This window comes from Heterodontus francisci, chromosome 38 (assembly GCF_036365525.1).
Source record: "Heterodontus francisci isolate sHetFra1 chromosome 38, sHetFra1.hap1, whole genome shotgun sequence".
NCBI classification, from domain to species: domain Eukaryota; kingdom Metazoa; phylum Chordata; class Chondrichthyes; order Heterodontiformes; family Heterodontidae; genus Heterodontus; species Heterodontus francisci.
The window spans coordinates 23,838,427-23,865,831 of NC_090408.1; the positions used below are offsets into that span (position 1 = coordinate 23,838,427).

General features: G+C 45.2%; 2 protein-coding genes across 5 annotated transcripts in view; one reads left to right on the forward strand and one right to left on the reverse strand.

Annotated features, from left to right (window-relative positions):
- Positions 1-18,357, reverse strand: part of rab27a (RAB27A, member RAS oncogene family) — a 123,986-nt gene extending 105,629 nt beyond the window's left edge. For 2 of the 4 annotated variants that reach the window (XM_068017837.1, XM_068017835.1), the window contains exons 1-2: positions 18,252-18,357; positions 3,551-3,601 (exon numbers count right to left, since the gene is read on the reverse strand). The gene's annotated coding sequence lies outside the window, so the exon portion shown is untranslated. The remainder of the gene's footprint in view (positions 1-3,550; positions 3,602-18,251) is intronic. The other 2 variants (XM_068017836.1, XM_068017838.1) reach the window with 2 other exon arrangements.
- Positions 1-27,405, forward strand: part of pierce2 (piercer of microtubule wall 2) — a 141,657-nt gene that overhangs the window by 12,780 nt on the left and 101,472 nt on the right. The window lies entirely within an intron of this gene.

Here is a 27,405-nt window from a genome sequence, read left to right on the forward strand (position 1 = left end):
TTCGTTCACGCCAACTTTTTCCAGTAAAATTAAGGAAGATGTGCAAATGAAAGCTGCAATATCTATCCAAGCTGGAAACATCTGTTTGCTAACTTCAAAAAAAACCTCAAAAGATGAAATATTGCATCTCTGGCTTCCAGTTTTCACTTCTGAAAATAACAACCTCTGTGGGTAAACCAGAACATGTTTACATTCAGCATCTCTATATGAACTTCAAGGAGTCAGAACTTCACCCCATTCCAAACATCTTTCTGAAAAGCATTATATATAACCACTTATGGACTCCTTTCTCAACAACTACATTATTTCAGCTCTTGCTTCTGTATATTCCATCTGTAAATCAATTTGATCTAATAATTTTAGCCTGCACCCAATGCTCTGACATTTTACACCTTCAAAAGTGGCAAAAGAATTCAATAGCCAACCTATGCATTCTTCAATGAATGGTTAACTGCAATTAGAGAGTCGCCATTTTTAAAATGCATGGGCACAACAACGCACATTTGTGAATTAAGAAAGGTGCAGCTTTTGGGTGATAAAAAGGACTGCTTATTGAAACTGCTAGTTGTGAACATAATGAGTATTGGGAAAAGCCCAAACTGCAACAGGCATGTCATCATGAAACCCCCCTCCTGTATCAGGACAATGGAAGAGGGTGCTGCAAGGACATTGTAATTCTAATCTACCATAGGCATACATTGACAAAGCAACAGCGATATCACACAGTACAAAATGATGGAACCGGGAGACTATTCAGTATATTGGTCAAAAATAGTCGGTCAACTAGACCAGACATTAGTGGTTTTGAAAATGGGAGGAACGTTGGAGTTATTTAACAACTACACTCCCAATGGCTCAACTAGTGAAAGGCACTTCCCAGTGTCAAGCTGAACCGGGGACCACAAGGGCCCAGAGAGAGTCTTGTACTGAGACAACTCCTTGCAGCCAGGGGTGGAGGAGAATGAGAAAAGTCACAAATAAATTCCACTTCTCATTAGGAGCTGACCTCAACTAAAAGCACAAAGAAGCTGCCCTACAAGTCCAAATGAAATAAAACAGAAAATGCTGGGGACACTCAAAGTCAGGTAGAATCTGTGGAGCGAGGAAGGCAGGGTTAATGTTTCAGGCCAATGTCCTATTATCAAAACCAACTCCGCTTTGAATCCTTCAGTTACACTAAGCAGAGCTGAAATAACAAGATGCTGATTAAGAAACTTAGGCACAAGACATTATTTCAGCTAAAATGTGGAGGGATTCCAAGACAGACATACAAGTAACAGTTCCAGTTATTACATTAGTTATGAAGGAGGCGAATACCAAAATATTTCAACCTGTGTAGGTGTAATACATCCTGACTATAGAGGTGCCAGTATATAACACACAGACGGCTGTTTACAGTACTATGAGATGGGGAGGGGAAAGCAGGGATAGGTGCACACAAATCACATGTACTGAATGCTATTTTCTGTATTGCCATTTCAAACTGCTAAAGATAGCTTCCTGTATTACATTAAAAACAAATACAACCGTCAGAGCAGCTACACTTCCATTGTGACCAGGTCACAGCACCATCACTGTGAAGCAGGCAGACTCACGTAGAATCACTTAAAATCTGCACTTTTAGTGCCTACAGTATCCACAGTATGGTATAGTTATTAAAAATACCCAACAAGACTGGTTCTCACTGGCAGAATAAACGCTTTAGGTACTAGATTCAACTTACAAAATTACAGAACAAAAAAGGATGAAGGGCAGATTTGTACAAAACCAGGATGATTTTTTTTTTTAAAAACTGTAGCTGTTGGAAATCTGATATATAAAAGTGTTTTGTTCCAAGAAGCTCCCCAATTTAAAACTCCATCCTACATTAAATGAGCAACAAATACAACTAGATAAACAATTCAATTACCACTTCATAAATCACCAATGGGCAGGCACAAGACAGTCACTGAAGAAAATAAATGTAAATATTTCAACTTCGATTCAGAAATGTCACTGTGGTAAACAGGCAAAGTCAATTACAACAAGAAACAACTGAAGAGTGTCTTAGCGACAAGGTAACTTATCAGTCTTTTGAATGACTGAATCCCTATTCGTCTTTCTCTTCTTCTCCCCTCATGCAGCCTCCCCCATTCCCCCACCCTGGCATCAGGAACAGATCTAGAAAAAAAAAGAGTTTGTTCTGTCATCACAGTATACACAATTGATTGTGCACTCTCAAAGATTGACTGAAGCCTCTACATCCTGTGGGTAGGTGATAAAATCAAAAACCATTTACCACTGTTAACCAGCCTCCTCTCTTTCCAACTCTCCCCATCCATTTTATACATCAGTGGGTGAAAGAGGGACATCAGCTTCAGTAACAAAAGGGTTGGACAAGAAAAGCAGAGGCAGCCTGTGAAGCCAGTTGAAAGCTATGGATGTGCAACTCTTTGGTGCTAAGTTTTGGAACAGCAGCTCGATATCATTTCCCCACTGTCACTTTTTAAACCCAGTGCTTTTCTCCATTATTGGGCAAAAGTGGATCAGATGACGGAGTACCAGCATCACTTGCTGTATGTTAAAACACAAGCCCCTTAAGAGGCAAAAGAGGAGGAACATTTAGTATTTGTGCATGGCACCTGACTGATCAGCTGCATCCAGTTAATACAGTTAATAATCGGAATACAGTAAAAGACAAAAATCTCAATTTGGCACTACATCCACTGATTTAACAACTTGTTAATGCAGCCTCAAAATGAGCCACATCAGCATCGTTCTCAGTGGCTAGATTATGTACAAATAGCAGACAAAATCTTTTTTTATTAGCAATTTTACAAGAGGAGTGTCCCTGTAAAAGTTGTTTTATAAAAATAGGGAAATTCACTTAATCTAGGTGAATACCAAACACCCATCTAAGTAAACTCAGGATTTACAGGGTTGGATGAAATCTGGAAAAAAAAAAGCAGCATGCTGCTACCAACCATTAATTGCTGTGTACTTTTACTAAGGTGAAATAAGCCTGTGGGCAGCTAAAATCATAACCAGAAATTAAATAATTGCAATCCTCTCACATTGTTGCTTACAGTGCCCACACACTAGAAGTCTTCTAAAGGGTTTAATGCTCTTTCGGGCTGTGGCTAATTGTTATAAATACTCAAACTAGTTTTATCGTTTGACAGCTAACAGACTGGTTGATATAGAGAGAGTGAGCTAGCTCAGTTCTTGGAATCTTTGTCAGGCTGATTTACATTGTAGAGTTAGTCCAAGTGATAGCAACCCCATTTGCATTATATATTGGCTTTAAAAAAAATCCTAAACAAGCTTAAAATATATACCACTGACACGCTACACTGCAGAAAGCAGCAAGTGTTTTGTTTAGGGAGCATGAGGATTGAAAGAATATTTTGATCTATCAATAACCCAAGAGTTAAATCAGTTTGTATAGTAAACTGGAGATAGACAGCCCAGTGGTTTTGTTGAATCGGGTGGAATGTGTACATTCTAGCTAAGCCAATGGTTGAAGCAAATGGGAAGCATTGGTACATATGAGGGTGAATTTCAGAATTACCTGGTCAGTGCTGGAAGACTCTGGTGAAGAATGGGCGTGGAGATAAAAGATCTGGAAAGAACAAACAGTAGGGCAGTTAATACTTTGAGGCCTCCTCTCTTCATCCCTCCCCACTCCCCCAATAAATTCTCCACATAACTCAAGCTTAAAACGACTGGAATTAAAGTAAACCCCATAGCTATGGAGCCATTTTGTCCAGGTAGCAAACTCAAAGCAGAAAGGAAGCCAGGAATTACTTTTGGTTGTGAGATCAAACCAATAATTGCTTCCCGAAGCTCCTTTTAGGGGCAGTTGTTCTTTCTACAAAAAAGGTAAAAGATAATGAACATTAATTTTTTTTTTTTTTTAATTGCTCATCCGAATCCACAACATTGTCCAAGATTCTACTCTGGTTACCATAGCAAGCATTACTTCCAAATCAGATTACAGAATTACTGAGTTGAGATGAAAGATAAAAGGCTTGTATTCAGTCCAGGGCTTGATTCTTATGAAAGAAAACATTCTAACAGGATATAACATGACTCATTGCTTAGAGCTGGCAACTTTAAACTGAAGGGCACCCTAAACAGCAGTCTTCAGACATGACAATTACATTATCCCAAGGTCTGCGTGCAAGCTACTAATACGTAAAGGATCCAAAAAAGCTGAAAAACAAAAAGGCAGAATGGTCAGAAATGAAAGCACTGCAGCCTACCACAGGCTCACAGTCATTTGTTTATTCACACCTAAAAGCAAAAGTAGCCCAGGGTTCAAAGAAGGCCTTGGCCAGTTTGAAAGAGAAAGCATTTTCAAATGTTGCATTATGTTTCAAAAGCATGAAGGTGGCTGAACATGGTTAAAGGAGAACACACACACTAGGGTGCATTTTACTTTGTTAAAAGGTGCTACCATAAGTGCAGGTGGTTGTTCTATGAATTCCTTCTTCCTCCCTGCTGAATTTTCTTTTCGTCCACATTTATTTTGATCCACTGCAAGGAGTGGCATTAGCTGTACAGAGTTCACTGAAACAGTGACTGCCAAACACCTGACGCAGATATTGATCATTTCCTTGAAATGAGGGAGGACACATCTAGTCTTTTTCCAGATGTTCTCCATTTCGGGATCTAGGTCAGTTCACTAAGCACATACTGCTTTACCATAGTAGCTGCTGCTGACCCTATTGTGACTAGTACTGATTTACACAAATCTTAAATTATGCGGAAACACTGAGAACCACATCAGCTAGTGCAGCATTAAACCATCTATTTGCTACCTCAAAGCAACTTCAAGCCAATACCATATTTTTGTGGGGAAATCTATGTACACTGTGATGCACACAGACAGTATTGTGCTTAGGCCTTACTAGTGAGTGTTGCTCATTGATGTGGTTAGTGTTGTGCAGGTGGAGGGGCATTGGGCACTTTGTTTAAGTCCCACTCCAGAGGCATAGGCCAGAATTTTACGCCACCCCAGCAAGACAGACGCTGGCGGTGTTGTGGCATAAAATTGAGCGGGAGACTCCGGGAGGCCTTCCCGACCTGTTCATGCCGCCCACCCCAGGCCAATCAAGGCCCTTAAGTGAAAGGCCACCCAATGAAACTTGGCAGCCTCTCAGCGCACCGGGGGAGGGCCCTGACAAATTGGGCACAGACTGCCCGATTGAGAGCCACCCCTGCTTCCCCAACCACCCCTAGGACCCAAGATGCCCCCCTTCCCCCCCCCCCAAACGACCACCCTTGCTTCACCAGGGCCACCACTCCCGGTGGCGCTGCTGGGACTAAGACCTCGAGGTGAGACTTCCTCCAAACGGGTGGAAGTCCCGCCTCGGAACAGTTAAAGCCCGGTGACCCGTAAAATGCGGGACGGATCCCCGAGCTAGGCGGATGTGGGTTCGCCACCGACTTTTATGTCGGTGGCCAGTTCCCGTCCGCCCAACGTAAAATCCAGCCCATCATCTAAGCTGGCATTCCAGTGCAGTACCGGAGAGACACTGCACCGTCGGAAGTGCCATCTTTTGGACGAGATGTGAAAGGTCTGCCCTCTCAGTTGGCTGTAGAAGTTCCCTTGGCACTGTTTCAAAGAAGATCAAAAGGGTTTCCCCGGTGTCTTGTTCAATATTTACCCTTCGATCAACATCAACTGGTTATTTGGGCATCAATTCAATGCTGTCTGTCAGAAATTGCTGTGCACAAATTGGCTGCTGCATTTCCTAAATTACAGAAGTGACTGAACTTCAAAAAAAAACTTCATTGGCAGTGAAGGGCTTTGGAGCATCCAGAAATCACAAGAGTCGCTATATAAATTCCGAAACAAATGTGGCTTGGTTCCAATGAATATTCCGCCTTTTTTTCAGCAAAAATGTGCACAATTGGGCTCAATGTTACTAAGCAAACAGCCACTTGCATCTAAAACTCTCCACCATGCTCACATTAATAACATAGGGAATTTTTTTTTTTCCCCTTGACATTGACAAAAAGCGAAAGAAAAATGAGAAAAAGTGCAAAACTTTCACTTGGTCCATTTGCAAAATGTAAATTGAGAAGTTATGCTGCATGAAGACATTAGCAATGATAGGACGACATTAGAGGGAAGGAGGGAAAAAATCCACAATCTTGTAGAAGCCCCACCAGGAGAGGATGGCGTATGAAATTTTAGGACCTGGAGAGGAAATTAATTGGCTGGTGTAGGAGGGCAAGTCAGGAACTTGAAAAGATATTTGAAGCATTGACTCACAAAAAGTCATTTTTTTTATGATTAAGAATATAAACAAGTGGGTTTGCAAGTTAAGACTTTTGTATTAAGAATCAGAAATCAATGTGTCGATACCCCAACCTTGTCCAACTAGATCAGAGTTATCAACCAGGACGTAACAGCAATGCTACAGTTTCAGTTGGTCACGTAATGAAAACTTTTAGCTCCACTACAAGAGGCAGCTTGAAAAATTTAAATAGAACGTCAGCTCTACGTTTCATTCAGCAACAAAGCTGCTTTAAATGCTAGCATTGGAAGAATGTTTGTGTTACGAAAATAAGTATTTTAGAAAAGTTATTTGCATACAAATCTGACCATCTTTTGGCAAAGTTTCAAGTAGCAACTTATGCACAGGACAAGAAAGCTCGTTGTTGTATACAATGCATCAAAAATAGCTCAATAAATTTAATACCACATCTGTGCATTGATTCCCATCGCCAAGCAATTGCAGAAGGCAAGTATAACAGATGATCATTTTGAGACTTGGAGATCAGGAGTATAAAAACCAGAGAGGAGTAAGGTCCTCACACTGTGCAGCCAACATGCTAGGTAGCTGCGCATCATCCTGGTCAGCTGACGTCTACTCAGGGTTGCGAGTTTCTGCCATGGATCTTCACGTGACTGAGAAGGCCAATTCTCGACCCGCAGATCTTTGGGCACATGGGGCAGGATGTCCCACGAGGTAGTGGGATCTCGAATGCAGGATTTGCTTCCTTATCTTTCCTTCTCTGCTGACCTCTACCTCATCATTAAAACGTTTGGACTCAAAGCACAATGCAGCTTGACGGATAAGTTGTTGCCATTTTTAACAACTCATAGCAAGCTCCTCCCAGTCAATGTGAACGCTGCCATGCTTCAGACGACAACACTACCAAATGCATCTTCCCCTCCCTTCCAGTCAGCATTCCGAAGGGATTGCTCCCTCCGCAACACCCTGGTCCACTCCATTACCCTTCCCCTGCAATCGCAGGAGGTGTAATACCTGCCCATTTGCCTCCTCTCTCCTCGCTATCCAAGGCCCCAAACACTCTTTTCAGGTGAAGCAATGATTTACTTGTACTTCTTTCAATGTAGTATACTGTATTCACTGCTCATAATGTGGTCTCCTCAACATTGGGGAGACCAAGCGCAGATTGGGTGACCGCTTTGCGGAACACCTCCGCTCAGTCCATAAGCACGACCCCGAGCTTCCGGTTGCTGGGAGTTTCAACACCCCCCCCGCACACCCCACTGCTCTCGTGCTCGCATCTCTGTCCTGGGTTGCTGCAGTGTTCCAGCAAACATCAATGCAAATTCAAGGAACAGCATCTCATTTACTGATCAGGCACACTACAGCCTGCCGGACTGAACATTGAGTTCAATCATTTCAGAGTATGACGGGCCCCCCCCCCCCCCTTTATATTTTTAGTTATTTTTTTCTTTTTTCTTTATTTGTTTATTTTATTTTAGTTTGTTTCTACTGTGCCTACCCACTTTTTAAAAAATGTTTGTGCTTGGAGCCAGGGCTGTTCATTTTACAGTCTATTCACACCCTCTCTGTACTAACGCTTTGTCTTTCAGCACACCATTAACATACTGCTTGCCTTTGTTCCATGACCTTCTGGTCAATTATTCTCTGTGATCTTGTCCGATCAACATCTTCTCTTTCGTTATCTCTTGCTCCACCCCTGCTTTACATGCTTTAAACCTTTCACATTTCTAATATTTGTCAGTTCTGACCTGAAACGTTAACACTGCTTCTCTCTCCACAGATGCTGCCAGACCTGAGTATTTCCAGCATTTCTTGTTTTTATTTCAGATTTCCAGCATCTGCAGTATTTTGCTTTTATTATAGCATGAATGCTCTGCCTTGTTCCAGAAATAACATTTTCACAAGTAATCTGGTGACTGCAGTGGTTCAGGTGGGTACTTGCTTTTCCCAGTGGGAAAAAAATATTTGTTCGGGAGTACATCATTCAGCAAAAGACAACACAGTTTCCTGATATTCTTGCACTTACATTGTTAGCCAACAGAACTATTTGCCAGGATGTGTTAAGGAACTGCACTAGGGAAGATAAGATTGATACACACAGCTCTATTGTTCCAGAGAGAATAATATTCTCTTGCCTGTTTCATCTGATAATTGCTAGCTCCTTCACAACAACAGCAGCACTGCAAAGTGAACAGGGCAACATTACTGCCTCCAGCACTGCAGCCACCCAACTGAATAAACTGTTTGAACTAATTAGCACTTTGACTGAGAGCAGGGAGAGACCATGTTCAGTGGCCTTTGATCCTGCAGGCACTGTTTTTGTGCTTTTAGTGGGGGGGGGGGGGGGGGGGGGTTTCAGCGCTGTTCTTACGGCATTTCGCCCTTTGGGATTGGAGATCTACCGTGGCTGTTGTTTTCCTGTTGGTTGGGGTTTTAGTACCTGTCCCAGGAAAGCTTCAAGCAAAAAAATGGCAGCAACCAAACACCAGAACTCCAGGCCAGGGATGCGAACGCCATTAGGGTGGCAGTGAAAGATAGCGAAGGAGGTACACCCATTGACCATGCCTTCTTCATTACGAAATTCCTGATTGAATGCTGTGGATTCCTAGCTGCGGACATCTTCTGCCTGCAGAACTTCCCCAGCAGTGGATATTTTGACGTGACATTCAAGAACGTGGTGGGATGCATCAAGTTCCTGAAGGTTTTCAAGGATAGAGGAAACCAGGCGCCGCTGTCCATCCTCGTAGTGGAGCCAATCTTCACGCTGCCATCGCAACGGAACCAGGTGGTGACAATCCACCTCTACCACCCCCATGTTCCTGTGGTCGATGTGCTCACCTTCCTTGCCAGGTACATCGAGCTCACTGGCAGCAGCACCGAGGTCAAGGGCCCCTTTGGGATTTGGACCAGCAAGTGGCAGGTCAAAGCCAATGGAGCCACCATCCAACCTCCCTCCAGCTTCGCTATCGGGGGAAGTCGAGGCTTATTGGTCTACGCGGGGCAGCCCAGACTTTGTCGGACCTGTGGCAGATCTGGTCATGTGGTGGCCAACTGCAGCACAGTCGTCTGCAAGAACTGTAAACAGAAGGCCATCACACAAAAGGACTGTAGGCCGAGTAAGTGCTGCAACCTGTGTGGTGGAGCAGGCCACCTCTACAAGACCCAAACGCTGCCTCTGTTATGCACAGGCGGCAAGGTCACAGGAAAGGCTGGGTGAAGGAACGGTGAACGCGCCTCGTGCTGCAAAAGGAGACCAGCACCCCTCCCCACAGCGAGGAAAATCCATCTGAGGAGGAGAGGAAAGGGGAGGCAGCTGCAACCAGCAACCCAACACCTACCCCATGCCCGGAAACTCAATGCAGAATCCATGGAGGAGGATGAGGCTGCAGGGGGACAATCGGATGAGTGGCGTGGTCAAAAGGAAAACCACAAAGAAGCCACCCCCCCCCAAAAAAGAAAGAACAGGTCACCACCCAAACCAGTGGCAAGAGGAGGCTACCGTCTGAGACGGACTACGGCAGCTACTCCTCATCGGACGAAGAAGGGCCAGAAAATGGCACATGCAAAAGAAGCGGCAGAAAGCAAAAAGGGGCTGGAAGAGAAAGCACCTCCCCAACTCCATGGCACTGGAATCAGCGATAGGCCCAGTTCGTCCCAACCCCAAGGCGCTGAACCCAGCAAAATGCCCAGTGCACTCCAGCTCTGGGAGACCCACAGCAACGAAGCGACCAGCACACTCCAGCTCTGAGAAGCCAGAAGCAGAAACGTCCTCGAGGAGGAACAGAGGGGAAAGACACCACCAACCGAGGATAGTCCAAATCTTGCTGCCTATAAGACCACCCCCCCCCCACCCCCCCGATGTCACCCCAGCAAAACAAACCCCCACCCCCCACCACTCCATGAGTGACCAGAAGAGTTTTCTGAGCCCAACGCACGTGAACAGCTTAGCTTGTGTGCAGGAACATACCCAAGGACAGGGACTAGCAAGGACACCTGGTGTGGTAAGCAACATCCAGTTTTAAATGGGTATAAAGATTTCTTCAAATAACGTGCATAGCGTTAAATCCACCGTACGACGTGTTTCGACCTTGCATTACCTCGCCAAGGTCAAAGCCGACCTGCTGTTTCTGAAGGAGTGGGGGATACCATCCCTCAGCACTTACAGGCAATGGTCGCGATGGTGGTCCCACGACCATCGATCTGGTCGGGGGAAAATGATTCCCGTTCCTCCGGCCTGGGTATTCTGCTGCAGGGAGGTAACTTCACCATCTCCGAAGTTTAGAGGTGGTGGTGGGCCGTCGCCTCCTTGTAGCAGACGTAACGTACAACAATGCTCCACTCCAGTTAATCAAAGTGTACGCCCAGGTCCAATACAGCGAGTCCTCCAGCAACTGCCACTGCAGCTGGCGACGTCCAGGCTGGTCATTCTAGGCGGTGACTTCAACTGCATCATTGATGCAGCTGGACGATCCAGCAGTGATGACAGCAAACTGGACGCTAATGTCAAGATTCCTAATTGAAACAGTAAAAGATGCCAAGCTGCACGACGCCTTCAACATACATACACATGGTCAAGACTGGACGGGTCTGCCCATTCCAGAATTGACTTCCTGTTTGTGTCCCATGCTTTCATGGTCAGATCCACCGACGTCAAGCTGGTGTTCTTCTCTGACCACTGCCTCCTACTGGCCGACTGTCATCTACAGGATGACCAGCGGGTTGGCAGGGGGACATGGAAGCTGAATGTAACACTGCTAACCCCAGAGAACATGGAGGAACTCAAAAGGGATTACAAAAGGTTGGAGCACCGTGAAATCCCTCTGAGTCTCCAGTGCACTGGTGGGAAGCGATCAAGGCGAACAATCATGGAGGTTCTTCATCCTCAAAAGGTGCTCAGATGGCGAGAGAGAGACAGAGGGAAATGCCCTGACTCCAGAAAAGAATGCAGAATCTGCTCCAGCTGCAGTCAATGGAGGTCGAGGTCAAGGAGGATTTCCAAGAGGTGAGGAGCCAGCATGACTCGCTCTTTGCCACGGAGGCTTCCAAGATCATCTTCCGGTCCAGAGTCCACTCCATTGAGCGGGATGAGAGATGCTCGCGTTTCTTCTTCCAAAAGGTACACAGAGAGTTCTGATCAGCAGCCTGAAGGAAGAGGAAGGCTCGGTAACGTCATCACAGTCTGACACACTAAGAATCAGCAAATCCTTTTATGCTGGGCTGTACAACATGAAGCCCACTGACAGCACGGCCTCCCAGTCCTTCCTGTCATCTATCACGGAGGTCTTAGATGACAGCATGAGGAAGAGTCTGGGGGACAAACTGCTAACTCTGGACGAGCTGACCAAGGACCTGATGGCCTTTGAGACGAGTAAAACTCCCGGAAGTGACAGCTTACCAGTTGAGTTGTATTCGACTCTGTGGGACTGGGTCAGCCCAGACCTGCTGGAAGTGTACGAGAGTATGCTTCTGGCTGGCAGCATGTCAGAATCCATGAGGAAAGGCATCATCACCCTCATCTACAAGCAGAAGGATTGAGGGCGGAAATCAGGAATTGGCGGCCCATCTCACTGTTTAATGTAGACTCCAAGATTCTATCTAGAGTCATCGCCAGTTGGGTCAAGTCTGCTCTGGAGTTGGTGATCCACCCTGATCAGACCTGCACTATACCCGGACTGTATCCCTGAGTAGCACGAGACTATCGCCTATGTACGAGACAGGAGGATGGACACCTACCTCATCAGCTTGGACCAGGAGAAGGCTTTTGACAGGATATCGCACACCTACATGATGGATGTGCTCTCCAAAATGGGGTTTGGGGAGGGAATCCGCAATTTGATCCAACTGCTCTATACAAACATCAGTAGCGCAGTCTCAATCAATGGGTGGGAATCAGAAAGTTTCCCAATCCAATGTGGAATCAGACAAGGCTATCCTCTCTCCCCGTCTTGTTTACTTGTTGTATCGAGCCTTTTGCTGAGTCCATTAGGAAGGATGTGGGCATAAGAGCGGCGACAATCCCAGGCAGCGGAGGCACTCAAGTCAAAGCCAGGAGGTACATGGACAACGTCGCCGTCTTCTGCTCGGATCCACTGTCAGTTCACAGACTGATGAGCATCTGTGACCAGTTCGAAGTGGCCTCGGGAGCGAAAGTAAATCACGGCAAGAGTGAGGCCATGTTCTTTGGGAACTGGGCTAACCGATCCTTTGTCCCGTTCACTGTCAGGTCAGACTACCTGAAAGTGCTGGGGATATGGTTCGGAGGGGCCAGGGCATGGGCCAAAACCTGGAAGGAGCGAGTAGCCATGATACAACCATAAACTGAGCATGTGGGAGCAGCGTTCTCTCTCCATTGCAACTAAAGAATCTGGTCATCAGGTGCGAGGCGCTCATGTTGTTGCTGTGCGTGGCGCAGGTCTGGCCCATACCCCACTCCTGTGCCGTGGCAGTCACCCGAGCCATTTTTCACTTTATCTGGAGATCCAATGGACTGTGTCCGGAGGGACAGTATGTTCAAACCTCTAGATAAAGGGGGGAAAAAAAACGTACCCAACATTGCCCTCATCCTGATACACCTTTGTGTGTGGCTGCATCAAGCTGTGCGTAGAGCCCAAGTACACAAACACCAAGCGTCGCTACATGCTGAGGTTCTATCTGTCCCCGTTGTTAAGAAGGATGGATCTGGTCACATTGCCATGGAACGCACCATCCAGTTGGACCGTGCCGTACCCCCTATCCTTCGTGGAAATGTTTGTGCAGAAAAACACCTTTGAGCACCAATACATCAGGCAGTGGTCTGTACAGAATGTCCTCAAGGCCCTACGGGAAAAGGAGATGGTGGATCCTATCAGATGGTTCCCCAAGCAGACCGCCAAAGTGATTTGGCAGAATGCCTCATCACCAAAACTTTCAAATAACCACCAAGATGTAGCTTGGCTGGTGGTGAAAAGGCCCCCCCCCCACTTCAGATACTTACTGCACGCCCGGAATCTCATCGTCTCCGCACACTGCCCTCAAGGTGGCTGTGGTGGGGAAGAGACTGTTGCCCACCTCCTTCTGGAATGTGCCTTTGCAAAGCAGGTGTGGAAAGAGATGCAGTGGTTTTTGTCGAGGTTCATCCCGAGCAGCTCTGTAACACAGGAGTCTGTGCTCTACGGGCTGCTGCCAGAGACACACGAAAGGCCTGCTACCCGACCCGAACCCAACGGGACCCGACGACATGTGTCAGGTCTGGGTCGGGTCGGGCAGGACACACACGGTAAGTGCTCTGCCGGTAAGCATTAAAAATGTTTTAAAAACTGACCTGAGCTGGGAGTCCGGGACCAAATGGGGTCTGCGCAGTGAACAAGTGACATCACTATGACATCATCACGCATGCGCTGCAGCTTCCTGGAGGTTCCCAGTCGGAAGGTAAGTAAAGGGTTGAGTCAGGGTTGGGCTCGGGACGAAATTGGAGGGACTCGGGCCGGGTCAGACTTGGGTTCGCTGTGGATCGGTCGGGTTCGGGTCGGGTTCGGGTCGGGTTCTTTTTCCCGACCTGAGCTGGCCTTTAAGACGTACACAGAGATAAACATTAACTGCTGCTGGAGGACAGTCAACTCGGTGAAAGACGCTCTTCGGTCTGCCCAAAACTTGCTAGTCTTCCAGTGCAAAGAGTTGTCCATGACAGAGTGTTGCAGACTGGCACATTCCGAAGTCCAGGACTATGTGCTGAGGGACGCACTAAAGCTTGGGGCAGCCGCAGCAAAGGCTCAATGGGGAAAGACCGCTGTGTAAGGTCCCCCCACCAAGCTGAACTGAGGGGTTGGAACCCATGTAAAACCCCTCGGGCTGTATACACCAAAATATGGTTTTGCTGTGCAATGCAAATGTACATTACATGCAAAATGGAATGGAAGGGTTGTGAGGAAACACACGATCTCTATTGAAGAAAACGGATTTCTTTTGCACTTTCTGTAATGTCAACCTGGAGCTGTTTTGAACTCTTTGTAATTTTTTTTTAATACAGATTTTTATGGATGAAGTATATTTTTGGAAAAAAAAAGTGAGTTGAGCACTCAGCCTGATCAGGGTTTGAAATGCAGTTTCTCCAATCTCTGATCTATACAAGCTTTTACCTGAAGCTTTCGGCACAGTTCAGGAAGAGCTGCCCAGGAATCTGTAAAATGGAAACTGAACACCTGCCTCCATGGAAAGCTGTTTCTACATCGTCAACACACACAAAACTATGATTTCTGAAGTGGCTTAGTTGAGGTTTCCAATGACAACAAGTCATTATGGCAAAAGTTGGTGACCCGAGAAGTGCTAAGAGTTTGCTCACAGTTCCTGCACAATAAACTATTAAAGTAATCTCTGCACCTGAGCATTCCACAGCTAACGAAACTAACCAGCAAATCTCAATATTCTTTAAGAGAAATTCTTTTATCAAGGAATATTAGTGCAGAGGAACAGAATTCTCCCCATTTCAGTTACTCAGCATCAAGGATGCCTCGATGTCAGATACAACAGTGTCAAATTCAGAGCAAAGCACCCCCCACTCAGCCCCAACCGCCAACCTCCCCAGCTTCTCTCCTTTTGGTCTCTCGCACCTCATTGGTTTTCTCAGGCTCTCAGCACGCGCCCTTTTTTTTTTGTAACGAACTTCCTTTCAGTTAGCAGCCTGAAAAATTATCCACATGGACTACACAACTCAACTCCCTAGCTGCCTCCTATAGCTAATACACAGCAACACCTCCCCACTGTGAGCAACCTCAGACTGTATCTACTGAAGCCACAGTAAATCAGTAACACGTCACTGGAACTTATTTCCAATGCAAATTCTTCATTATAGCTAAACCATTTGCCATTCTGTTCATTTATCAGGGAACAGTGGTTAACTGGAATAAACTACTGGGGATGGTGGAGTGGGGTGTGCGGAGATAAGGAGTTCCCACTCATTTACCCCATTTATAATTTTTCACAATGTTTATTGATGTATTCTTAATTCATATTTATCCCACATTTTAAGGCTGCATCGAGTCAATGTGGGAAGCATCAAGCTGTGAAATGCAGCTAGCACTGCTTTCAAAAAATAAAATACACACAGTAGTAGAGAAAAGAATAAAGGAGAATCTGGTTGGTGCAGTGCTGGATCTAAAACCAGCTACTGCTGCAGGAACTACTACTTGCTTATCTTTTGCATTCACAAAAGCCGCAATAGGGCAGAGGAGATATTTTTTATATCCTTTCTCCTCCTCCTTCTTTGTTGGGAAGACTGAGCTGTATCCACTAAGTAGAGAGACTAACTAGCTTAGAAAACACATTGTTGCAGCCATTTTACAGAGGTAATTAGGCCCAATTTCAACAACCTGCACCCCAAGGACGCCTAAAAATAAAGCCTGACCGAAAATAGGGTCAGGCCATTTTTCAGGCGTCCCTGGTGGCCACCTAGGCCTTTTATTCACATAAGCAAGGGAGCCAATGCCCATTTTATGTCTCCTCACAGAAAATGGTTAGTGGATGGAACATGGCGGCCTACCCAATTCAGGATTATTCAGCGGTTGCTAAGGCCAATGAAAGGGAAGTTTTTAAATTTAAAAACCATTGTGTGGAGCCAGAAGGTACAGGAGAGTTAACCTAACTGCTCAATCATCACCACCACCTCCAGCAACCCTGGCCTTCTTCCCAGGACTTATTTTCAGGTCTGTGGTGGTAAGGCATTAGTCATTTTCAATGCACAAGCTGCTTGTGGAGGGCTGATAAACACCAGCTCCCATATTTAAAAAAAAAATGGCGAGGCCCGACAATCCCAGATGCATTTTCAACCCCAATGAATTCAAAATTAAATTATGTTGAGAAAATAAGTTCAACAATACAGTGAAATTACTGCAAATAATTCTGGCAGACACCAAAAAAAACAAAAATGGCCAAGAAAGTTGCCAGATTGTCACAAAAAAAAATTGTTTCACTAAAAGTTCTTCGAGCAGGAAAAGCAATCTGGCCTACACATGACCCCCTTCCTCCCCCCACACCCCAATCCCCATCCCACGCTATGTAGTTGACTCAAAGTTCTCTGAAGTGGCCCCACAAGTCATTCTGGTTTTGAAATTTTAAAACAGCTCCACCCACAATTCAAGGCATCAGCCCACGAACACATTCTCATGGAAACTTGCAATGGGCAAGTCAATGCAGCCTTTCCCACAACCCAAAAACTATTAGAAAGGTCAAAAGTACAGTACAGAAAGCTGCAGTTTGGTCCATCATTCCTATACCATCTACTCTGATGCAACCTCCCTGCTCTTTGGAAGGAAGAAAAGTAAACATGAATTTTAATCCAGATTTAATTGAAATGTGTACTCAAACTTCCCCAAGGAGCAGCATAGGCGGGACCTATGGGTTGGGCTGGTTAGTGTCAATGTGGGAGGGTAATGATAATGAAAAATTGAAAGCACATCATGTGGAGTGGTGCAAGGCAAGCGAGCTGTTAATGAGGAATAATAGCCCGCTTACCTGTTGTGACACAGCCACTGCTGTAGAAATCAGTGACACTGACAGATTTGTTCTCATTCCCATCACTGCTTATTCATCTGCAGCCGGAAAGATCCACAGTCAGTTCAATAAATATCTTAATGAATGCTTCCATGATGCTGCTACTCGCTATACATGAGAACCAGTGGAAAAACATGCTTGAACAAAAGTTGATTAATGTTGGTTTTACAGACACACACTTTTTGAATGTACACAAAAGTGAAGTAGTGAAGTCTGTGAAAGTGTTGCTGCTGCACACGTGGTCTGTGGGGGTGCGTTCCAACCCTACATCTTAGGCAGGTCAGACGTGTGTGCGTGTTAAACAGCTTTATGAGCACCGGTTTGCAATGTTCAAGTGTTTCCAGTTCCAGGAATGCATTATTTCAGATTTTTGGGACACGGTCAGTAATAAAGTATATGAAAACGACCAGTAGGGGAAAAAAACAGCCAGCCCATCAAACCTGCCCCACACTTACAATGGCTGAAGTATTCTGGACACTTCTAACCCCTACATCCCCTAAGCAGCTATGTAATAGACCTGCACTGTATCAGGCACATCCCTCCTGTGTGACCGTCAGTAATACCATACATGGGCTTAGGACAGCAAAGAAATAAAATAAAAAGAAAATAAAGTTCACATCAAACCAGGTCACAAACACCAAACTCCTATATAGATAACCACCTTCCTTACAGAGGACACAACAAAGACAATTACAGAAAGACTGTGTATTGAGAAAATGTCAAACCCCCTGATTACCGGTTCTTCTATAAAAGACTAACGGACGGTGAGCCCAATATTGCAAACATGTTGAGTGCGTCCCATTTTTTGAACCAATGTGACTTTTCCCTCCTCCTAAAGTAACTCAGAGTGTGTCAGCAGGGGAGTTGGCCTGACACATGTGCAACAGGTTTAGCATGTGACGACTTGCACAGAAATATGGGAAAGTGCCCTGGAAAGATTGTGGAAGAACTGGAATTGGGGTGGGGTAAAGACACAAAAATGTGCCTTTACTTCTCACCTTGTTAAATTGCTGGTGCGATATGGCGCAGGATTACTGGAGTTAGACTGCAAGCCAGTACAGTCAGTGAGCAAGTCATTAGGGCGCAATGAACAGCTTACATGAACTGAAGTAAAGTGTGACACTGCTCTGCCCAGAGTTTGGGGACTGGAAGGGAACAGGAGTGCAAGTTAAAAAAAGTGCAGCGAAAAAACACAGCAACGCCGCACAATGAGAGAAGGGCACAGCCCACATCATTCTTAGCGAGTACAAAGCTGTCCATTTCAGTGAGTTACGCGTCAATGACAAATATAGTGTTCTTCTGGTTATTCCCATCGTTTTAAATGCAGATGTTAGCAGGGAACTTTAACAAAGCAAGATTGCAAACATTCAGTATTAGCAGCAACAAAGAAAAACTTCATAAACTGAATTAAAACCTTTCAAGAACGTTAAATACTGCAGAAGTCTGGTAAATACCGTTTATAATGATGCAAACTACCTTGTACTTACTGTCCCTTTCCGTGTTGTGAAGCGCAGAGAGCTGTGCTGACTCGCTGCTCTGAGTCTACACTCAGCCAAGCTTACACACGGAAACAGCTCAATTTACGAAAACTTACATTTAAATGCACATCAATTAATCTCACATCCTTCCTCTTTGGGGGGGGGCGGGGGGGGTGGTTAAAGCAGTCTTCTCCGTCAATGTAACATCACTTCCCGTAACAGGGCTCCTCCTCTCTGCTGGAGGAGTGACTGTACCATAGCAACCACGAAATGAGTGAGCCTGTGTGGATGGTAGATGCTGAACTCAGTTCTTCCTCTGCAGGGCTGCCTCATCAGGCGCAATAGCAGCTCGCACTCTGTGTTCACTCTCCTCTGAAATATTGCAGTGCTATTTAAATTTCCAGTTCTTTGTAGTATATCACAGCCCATTGTGAGTGAAATAGTGTTTACCATATTAAAACACATTAAAAAAAGGACATAGTAAGGGCTAGTCTCAGAGAATTTGTTCCAGACAAATTTGCACAACTGCTTTTCACAGATGATGCACCATCAGTGCCTCAGCCGGGGATCTAATATCTTTCCGAACAATGTGCTAAGCAATGGATGATGACTGCTCCCAAGTTCAGTATTACCGCTGGGCACAGATGAAAAGGGAGCCTCTTCACTGAAAGGGACAAAGGGAAACTTGTCCCAATAATAGGTTCGTAACCAGGCCAAGAGGCTACAATAGAAATAGGAAACGTCCTGCTGATTACCACCTACCACTCTCCCTCAGCTGATGAGTCAGTACTCCTCCATGTTGAACACCACTTGGAGGAAGCACTGAGGGTGGCAAGTACTCTGGGTGGGGGACTTCAATGTCCACCACCAAGAATGGCTGAGTAACACCACTACCGACTGAGCTGGCCGAGTGCTAAAGGACATATCTGCTAGACTGGGTATGTGGCAGATGGTGAGGGAACCAACAAAAGGGAAAAACATACTTGACCTCGCCCTCACCAGTCTGCCTGCCACAGATGCATCTATCCATGACAGTATTGGTAGGAGTGACCACCACACAATCCTTGTGGAGACGAATTCCTGCCTTCACATTGAGGATATTCTGCATCGTGTTGTGTGGCACTACCACCATGTTAAATGGGATAAATTTCAAACAGATCTAGCAATGCAAAACTGGGCATCCATGAGACGCTGTGGGCCATCAGCAGCAGCAAAATTGTACTCAAACACAATCTATAACCTCATGTCCTAACATATTCCCCACTCCACCATTACCATCAAACCAGTAGACCAACCCTGGTTCAATGAAGAGTGCAGGAGGGCATGCCAGGAGCAGCACCAGGCATACCTCAAAACGAGTTGTCAACCTGGTGAAGCTACAACACAGGACTACTTGTATGCCATATTGCATAAGCAGCATGCGATAGACAGAGCTAAGCAATCCCATAACCAACAGATCAGATCTAAGCTCTGTAGTCCTGCACATCCAGCCGTGAATGGTGGTGGACAATTAAACAACTAACTGGAGGAGGTGGCTCCACAAATATCCTCAATGATGGGGGAGCCCAGCACATCAGTGCAAAAGATAAGGCTGAAGCATTTGCAACAATCTTCAGCCAGAAGTGCTGAGTTGATGATCTATCTCGGGCTCCTCCTGAAGTCCCCAGCATCACAGATGCCAGACTTCAGCCAATTTGATTCACTCCACGTGATATCAAGAAACAACTGAAGACACTGGATACTGCAAAGGCTATGGGCCCTGACAATATTCCAGCAATAGTACTGAAGACTTCTGCTCCAGAACTTGTACTGTTCCAGTACAGCTACAACACTGGCATCTTCCCGGCAATGTGGAAAATTGCCCAGGTATGACCTGTACACAAAAAACAGGACAAGTCCAACCCGGCCAATTACTGCCCCATCAGTCTACTCTCAATCATCTGTAAAGTGATGGAAGGTGTCATCAACAGTGCGATCATCAGCACTTGCTTAGCAATAACCTGCTCAGTGACGCTCAGTTTGGGTTCTGCCAGGGCCACTCAGCTCCTGACCTCATTACAGCCTTGGTTCCAAACATGGACAAAACAGCTGAACTCAGTTGGTGAGATGAGAGTGACTGCCCTTGACATCAAAGCAGAATTTGACCGAGTATGGCATCAAGGAGCCCTAGCAAAACTGAAGTCAATGGGAATCAGGGGGAAAACTCTCCACTAGTTGAAGTCATACCTAGCACAAAGGAAGATGGCTGTGGTTATTAGAGGTCAATCCTCTCAGCTCCAGGACATCATGCAGGAGTTCCTCAGGATAGTGTCCTAGGCCCAACCATCTTCAGCTGTTTCATCAATGACCTTCCTTCAATCATAAGGTCAGAAGTGGGGATGCTCGCTGATGATGGCACAATATTCAGCACCATTCGCAACTCCTCAAATACTGAAGCAGTCCATGTAGAAATGCAGCAAGACCTGGACAATATCTAGGCTTGGGCTGATAAGTGACGTAACATTCACGCCATGCAAGTGCCAGGCAATGCCCATCTCCAACAAGAGAAAATCTAACCATCTCCCCTTGGCATTCAATGGCATTACCATCGCTGAATCCCCCACTATCAACATCCTAGGGGTTACCATTGACCAAAAACTGAACTGGAGTAGCCATATAAATACTGTGGCTACAAGAGCAGGTCTGAGACTAGGAATCCTGTGGCAGGTAACTCACCTCCTGACTCCCCAAAGCCTGTCCACCATCTACAAGGCACAAGTCAGGAGTGTGATGGAATACTTGCCTGGATGGGTGCAGCTCCAACAACACTCGAAGCTCGACACCATCCAAGACAGAGTAGCCCGCTTGATTGGCACCCCATCCACTAACATTCACTCCCTCCACCACCGATGCACAGTGGCAGCAGTGTGTACCATCTACAAGATGCACTGCAGCAATGTACCAAAGCTCCTGAGACAGCATCTTCCAAACCCGGGACCTCTACCAACTAGAAGGACAAGGGCAGAAAATGCATGGGAACACCACCACCTGCAAGTTCCAAGTCACATCCTGACTTGGAACTATATCGCCGTTCCTTCACTATTGCTGGGTCAAAATCCTGAAACTCTCTTCCTAGCAACACTGTGGGCATACCTACCCCAGATGGACTGCAGTGGTTCAAGAAGGCCACCACCTTCTCAAGGGCAATTAGGGATGGGCAATAAATGCTGGCCTAGCCAGCAATGCCCACATCCCATGAACGAATATAAAAAAAAGATGCCAAAATTATCCAGTTGTTTGGGGTGGTGCTGAGAAGGAACAGAGGGAGCTCTGGCCTTGCTTGCCTTAAATGTCACAGAATACCAGTGTGGAGTAAGTTTATGACATGTGTCTAAAAAGTTCTCCTCCAGGTTCAAAGTTCCTAACTGTGACCTTCCTTCAGACCATGTTGCAATAAAAAGAGAAACATTTTAGCCAGGGAAAGCTCTACTTCACATTAACCTTGTGCTCGGCAGCCTGGGTGAGGGACTCAATCGTTCAGTGGGTGCATTTTTATGCCAAAGTCACTTACACCTGGCTCGGGATTGAACAGCTGCCGATGAATAGGACTGGTACATACCATCTAGAATATCAAAGTGACCAGCCTATTACCAGCTGCCTGCAAAGTTCCTTCCACTACACAGAAGGCAGGTGTCCATCACACAGCTGAATAGGAAACTCTAAGGATGGGTTGACAGTTGCTGAAAGGCATTACCTGGAGGCAAAGATATGGTCATATTTTGGGAGTGTGAAGTCTGTCTTGATTGGGTTGTAGACAGGTAAGCAGTTGCTGCTGAATTCTTCACCAACTGGTAGATCCACCATGCTTGGGTGAGGTGGATGGTGGCAGTGCACTCATAGTCAGAGTTATACAGCACAGAAACAGGCCCTTTGGTCCATCAGGTCCATGCCAGCCATCAAGCACCTAACTATTCTAATCCCATTTTCCAGCACTTGGCCCGTTGCCTTGTATACTATGGTGTTTCAAGTGCTCATCCAAATACTTCTGAAATGTTGTGAGGGTTCCTGCCTCCACCACCTCTTCAGGCAGTGCGTTTCAGATTCCAACCACCCTCTGGGTGAAAAAGTTTGTCCTCAAATCCCCTCTAAACCTTCTGCCCCTTACCTTAAATCTATACCCCCTGGTTATTGACCCCTCCACTAAGGGAAAATTGTCTTCCTATCTAACCTATCAATGCCCCTCATAATTTTGTATACTACAATCAGGTCCCCCTCTCAGCCTTCTCTGTTCTAATGGAAAACAACCCTAGCCTTTTCAGTCTCTCTTCATAGCTGAAATGCTCCAGCCCAGGCAACATCCTGGTGAATCTCCTCTGCATCCTGTCCAGTGCAATCACATCCTTCCTATAGTGTGGTGCCCAGAACTGTACACAGTACTCCAGCTGTGGCCTAACTAGCGTTTTATACAGCTCCATCATAACCTCCCTGCTCTTATATTCTATGCCACGGCTAATAAAGGCAAGTATCCCATATGCCTTCCTAACCACCTTATCTACCTGTGCTGCTGCCTTCAGTGATCTATGGACAGGTACACCAAGATCCCTCTGACCTTCTGTACTTCCTAGGGTCCTACCATCCGTTGCATATTCTCTTGCCTTGTTAGTCCTCCCAAAATGCATCACCTCACATTTCTCAGGATTAAATTCCATTTACCACTCCTCTACCCATCTTACCAGCCCATCTATATCATCCTGTAATCTAAGGCTTTCTTCTCACTATTTACAACATCACCAATTTTCATGTCATCTGCGAACTTACTTATCATACCTCCTATATTCACGTCTAAATCATTAATGTACACTACAAACAGCAAGGGTCCCAGCACCGATCCCTACAGTACACCACTGGTCACAGGCTTCCCCTCGCAAAAACAACCCTCGACCATCACCCTCTGTCTCCTGCCACTAAGCCAATTTTGGATCCACTTTGCCAAATTGCCCTGGATCCCATGGGTTCTTACCTTCTTAACCAATCTCCCATGCGGGACCTTATCAAAAGCCTTACAGAAGTCCGTGTAGACTACATCATCTGCTTTACCCTCATCTACACATCTAGTCACTGCCTCGAAAAATTCAATCAAGTTAGTTAGACACGATCTCCCCCTGACAAAGCTATGCTGACTATCCCTAATTAATCCCAGCCTCTCCAAACAGAGATTAATCCTGTCCCTCAGAATTTTTTCCAATATTTTCCCAACCACTGACGTTAGACTCACTGACCTGGTTTATCCCTGCTACCCTTCTTGAATAATGGTACCACATTCACTGTCCTCCACTCCTCTAGTACCTCTCCTGTGGCCAGAGAGGATTTGAAAATTTGTGTCAGAGCCCCTGCTATCTCCTCCCTTGCCTGGGATACATCTCATCTGGGCCTGGGGATTTATCCACTTTTAAGCCCACTATAACTGCTGATACTTCCTCCCTTTCAATGTTAATATGTTCAAGTATATCACAATCCCCCTTTCTGATCTCTACGCCTACATTGTCCTTCTCCATAATGAACACAGATGAAAAGTAATCATTTAAAACCTCACCTATGTCCTCCGGCTCCACACACACATTGCCACTTTGGTCCCTAATGGGCCCTACTCTTTCCCTGGTTATCCTCTTGCCCTTAATATACTTAAAAAACACCTTAGGATTTTCCTTTATCTTGCCCGCCAGTGTTTTTTCATGTCCCTCCTCACTCTCCTAATTACTTTTTTTAGTTCCACCCTACACTTTCTATACTCCTCTAGGGCCTCCACTGTTTTCAGCGCTCCGAATCTGCCATAAGCCTCCTTTTTTTTCCTGATCCACTCCTCTATATCCCTTGACATCCAGGGTTCTCTGGACTTGTTTGTCCTCCCCTTCACGTTAACGGGTGCATGTTGGCTCTGAACCCTCACTATTTCCTCTTTGAATGACTCCCACTGGTCTGATGTCACTGGTCATATGTTATGGTTGTGATACTTTCTATGCTACCTAGGAGCTTTCTGCCTAGTGAGAGCTTAAACATAATTATCAGTTGTCCAGTGACCAACAGATGACTATTCCCTTAGGCTTAAAGATGGCACACAATGATATGACATTGGAACCAAATCAATCCTTGGTCATCCAATACCTAAGCCAAGCAGCTCCACAATACTCCAGTGTATTGATAGACATTGAGGGGAAGCCTCCCCTGAAGTTGGAATTCCTACCACACAACTCCACATAACATTACCAATCAGTGCACTAGTGGATAGGTTAGATCACACTGGACAAAGAGTGTTATGTACAAATAGACTTTGTGCTTTTAATTAGTTAAAGCATGCATGGTGTGCTTCACACACTTTCTCTAATTGCCCCTGTATTTCTCTGAGCTAATTCAGTTGTTGCTAAAGATATAGTACTCAATAGGTAAGAATGCAGTAGTCATTGCTGAAGAACTTCCTCTAGTGAGCACCCTGCCCTGGCCACACAGTTTCCAGCCTGAACCCTTGGCATCTCTCACCTATTTAGCATTGGGATTGAAATCTCCCTCTCAGAGATACCCATACCCAGCACCTACCCACTGAATCCCTTGATACAACTGGCTGTGCAACATTGCCCTGGACTCTTCTTGCTGATTGACATCCATAGAGACTCATAGATAAAAATGCAAGATACATTCGCCCCTCACTTCCCACCACCCGTTTGCTCAACAGGATATTACCTCTTCCTCCTGCCTCAATAGTGTCTCCTCTTCATCCACATACAACAGTGTCTCTCCTCCCTTTTCCACTCTCCTCAGTTCAAGAGTTTGTTTTTCTCTTCCACCCCATCCTCCTTCCAAGAGATGACCCCTGTGTCATCCCTCTCCGTAGCGTAATGGGTGATAACTCTTGTAATTATGCTCACAGTGTTTATGAAGATAAAGTTCAAGCAAAGATTACTATAGTAATTTTGATGTAGGTATTGCCCAACTGCTCATACATCTCTCAGACTGACTGACCTGCAGCATCATGTCTAGTCCCAGTAGTATCAATTGTACCCAACCACACAGGTCGTATCACTCTCTTCTCATGTTGGCTATGAAGTGGCGGGGGGGGGGGGGTGCGGAAGAGGGAAATGATATTAAATTGCAAAGCCCCTCCAGCAACAAGTTCTCTCGCTATCCCAAAATCAGGGTCTCTCTCTCCATTTGTACTGCTTCAGGTAGGTCTCTTTTTTCCATTTCCTCTTCGAATGAGTGTACATCCCTTTCTCCCTCTGACAGGGTGTCTCTCCTGACAGTTTTCATTCCCTTGCCTCACCTCAGCTCAGTGGTAGCACTCATGCCTCTAAGTGAGATGGTGATGTACACAAAATCTGGGCTGACACTTCAGTACAGTACTGAGGGAGTGCTGCAGTGTCAAAGATGCTGTCTTTAAGCAGAGACGTTAATCCAAAGCCCTGTCTGCATGTTCAGATGGAGTTTCAAAGATCCAATGGCACCATTTGAAGAAGAGCGGCAAAATTGTGGTTAACCCTCCACCAAACACAGATTAACTTTTATCCCAGTGCTGTTTTTGGGACCTTGCTGTGTGCAAATTGCCTGCTGCAGTTGCCGACAAAACATCAGTGATTACTACATTACAAAATGAATTCATTGACTATGAAGTGCTTTGGAACAGTCCCTTGCTGTAAAAGTCACTATTTAAATGCAAGTTCTTTTTCATTAAAGTGAGAGTTTTTGCGTTTTTACTCATTTGTCAGCTTGGCTCAGTTGGTAGCACTCTCACTTTTCAATCAGAAGGTTGTGGGTTGAAGTCACCCTACAGGACCAGAGCACAGAATTCAGGCCAACAGGCCAGTGCAGCACCGAGGGAGTGTTGCATTGGCTTTGAATCAGACGTTCTAACTGTGAATGAGCCATCTGGCTGTGCTGATGACACATTCCATGGTACAATTTGCAGAAGAGCAAAGAGTTCTTCTAGTGTCCTGGCTAACGTTCCTTCTTCAACCAGCAGAGCCAAAAACATATTAAATGGTCATTCACCTCATTGCTGGTTGTGGGATCTTACTGTGCTCAAAATGATTGCTACATTTGAGCCTGGAACTAAAGCAAGTGCTTTTCAAAGTATTTATTGTGTGTGAAGTGCCTTGAGACTTCTCTGAGTGATGTGATAATGTGCCAGATAAATCAATTTTCTTTACTTTATGCAATATCTTTCCAATTAGGAGTTTCATTGTATGCCACTGTGGATTGAATAATATTGAGTGACAGTTTGTTGATGCAAGTATGTTCATTTATAGCCAACACCACTCAATTCAATCTCAATTTAAGACATTCTGGACATGAATTTAAAGACTTGATTCTATACAAAATGTGCTGCGTTATTCTCCACTTCATTAGCTTTCAAACCCACCTTGAAACAGACTGAACATTTAACCAAAGAAAAAATTGGGCTCTTGAGGCTGCCTGCTTCCCATAAAATCACTGAGACAGAGTGAACACTTTGTAAAAGTAATTAGGATGTTCAGTTATTGTGCAGAGAAATTAATCACTTTATGATTGGAACTATTGATTTACATCGATCGGCAAGGCACATACCATTGCTTCTTTAGGTAATATTAGAGGAAGACTGAGACTTTCACAGTAAACAGCAAGAAATAATAATACTGTCACAAAAGTGCTCAATTAAGTTAAACTGGGACATTGGAACTTTGCGTTAGTTGACCTCCCGAAGCATCGCTCATTGACAATTTTTAAATCAAATTAAATTTGTATTGTACTATAAAGTTACATATTTCTTGCTATTACATTACTTACCTACCTTTAATACATTGTATAAGATAAGAAGTGGAAAGAGAATATTGAACCAGCCCATTCCAATTCATGCTTTACTTATGAACATGGTAAAACACATTTGACAGGAATTCGCGATTGCAACCCAAGTAATATCAGTTGAAACTCCAGTGTGCTTCCTCTTTAGTGTTGTGATGCCATTGCTCGCCATGGTCCTTAGTTACCAGAAAGCAATGAGCAGAGGTTAACACAGACCAACAACAAATCGAATTTTACTGTCACATTGTTCCCACAGAATAATCAGTGGGAAAAGCCACTAAGCTGCAGTTACCATGGAAACAATCATATGTTTACCAGGGATCAATGAGCAGTTACTGCGTAAA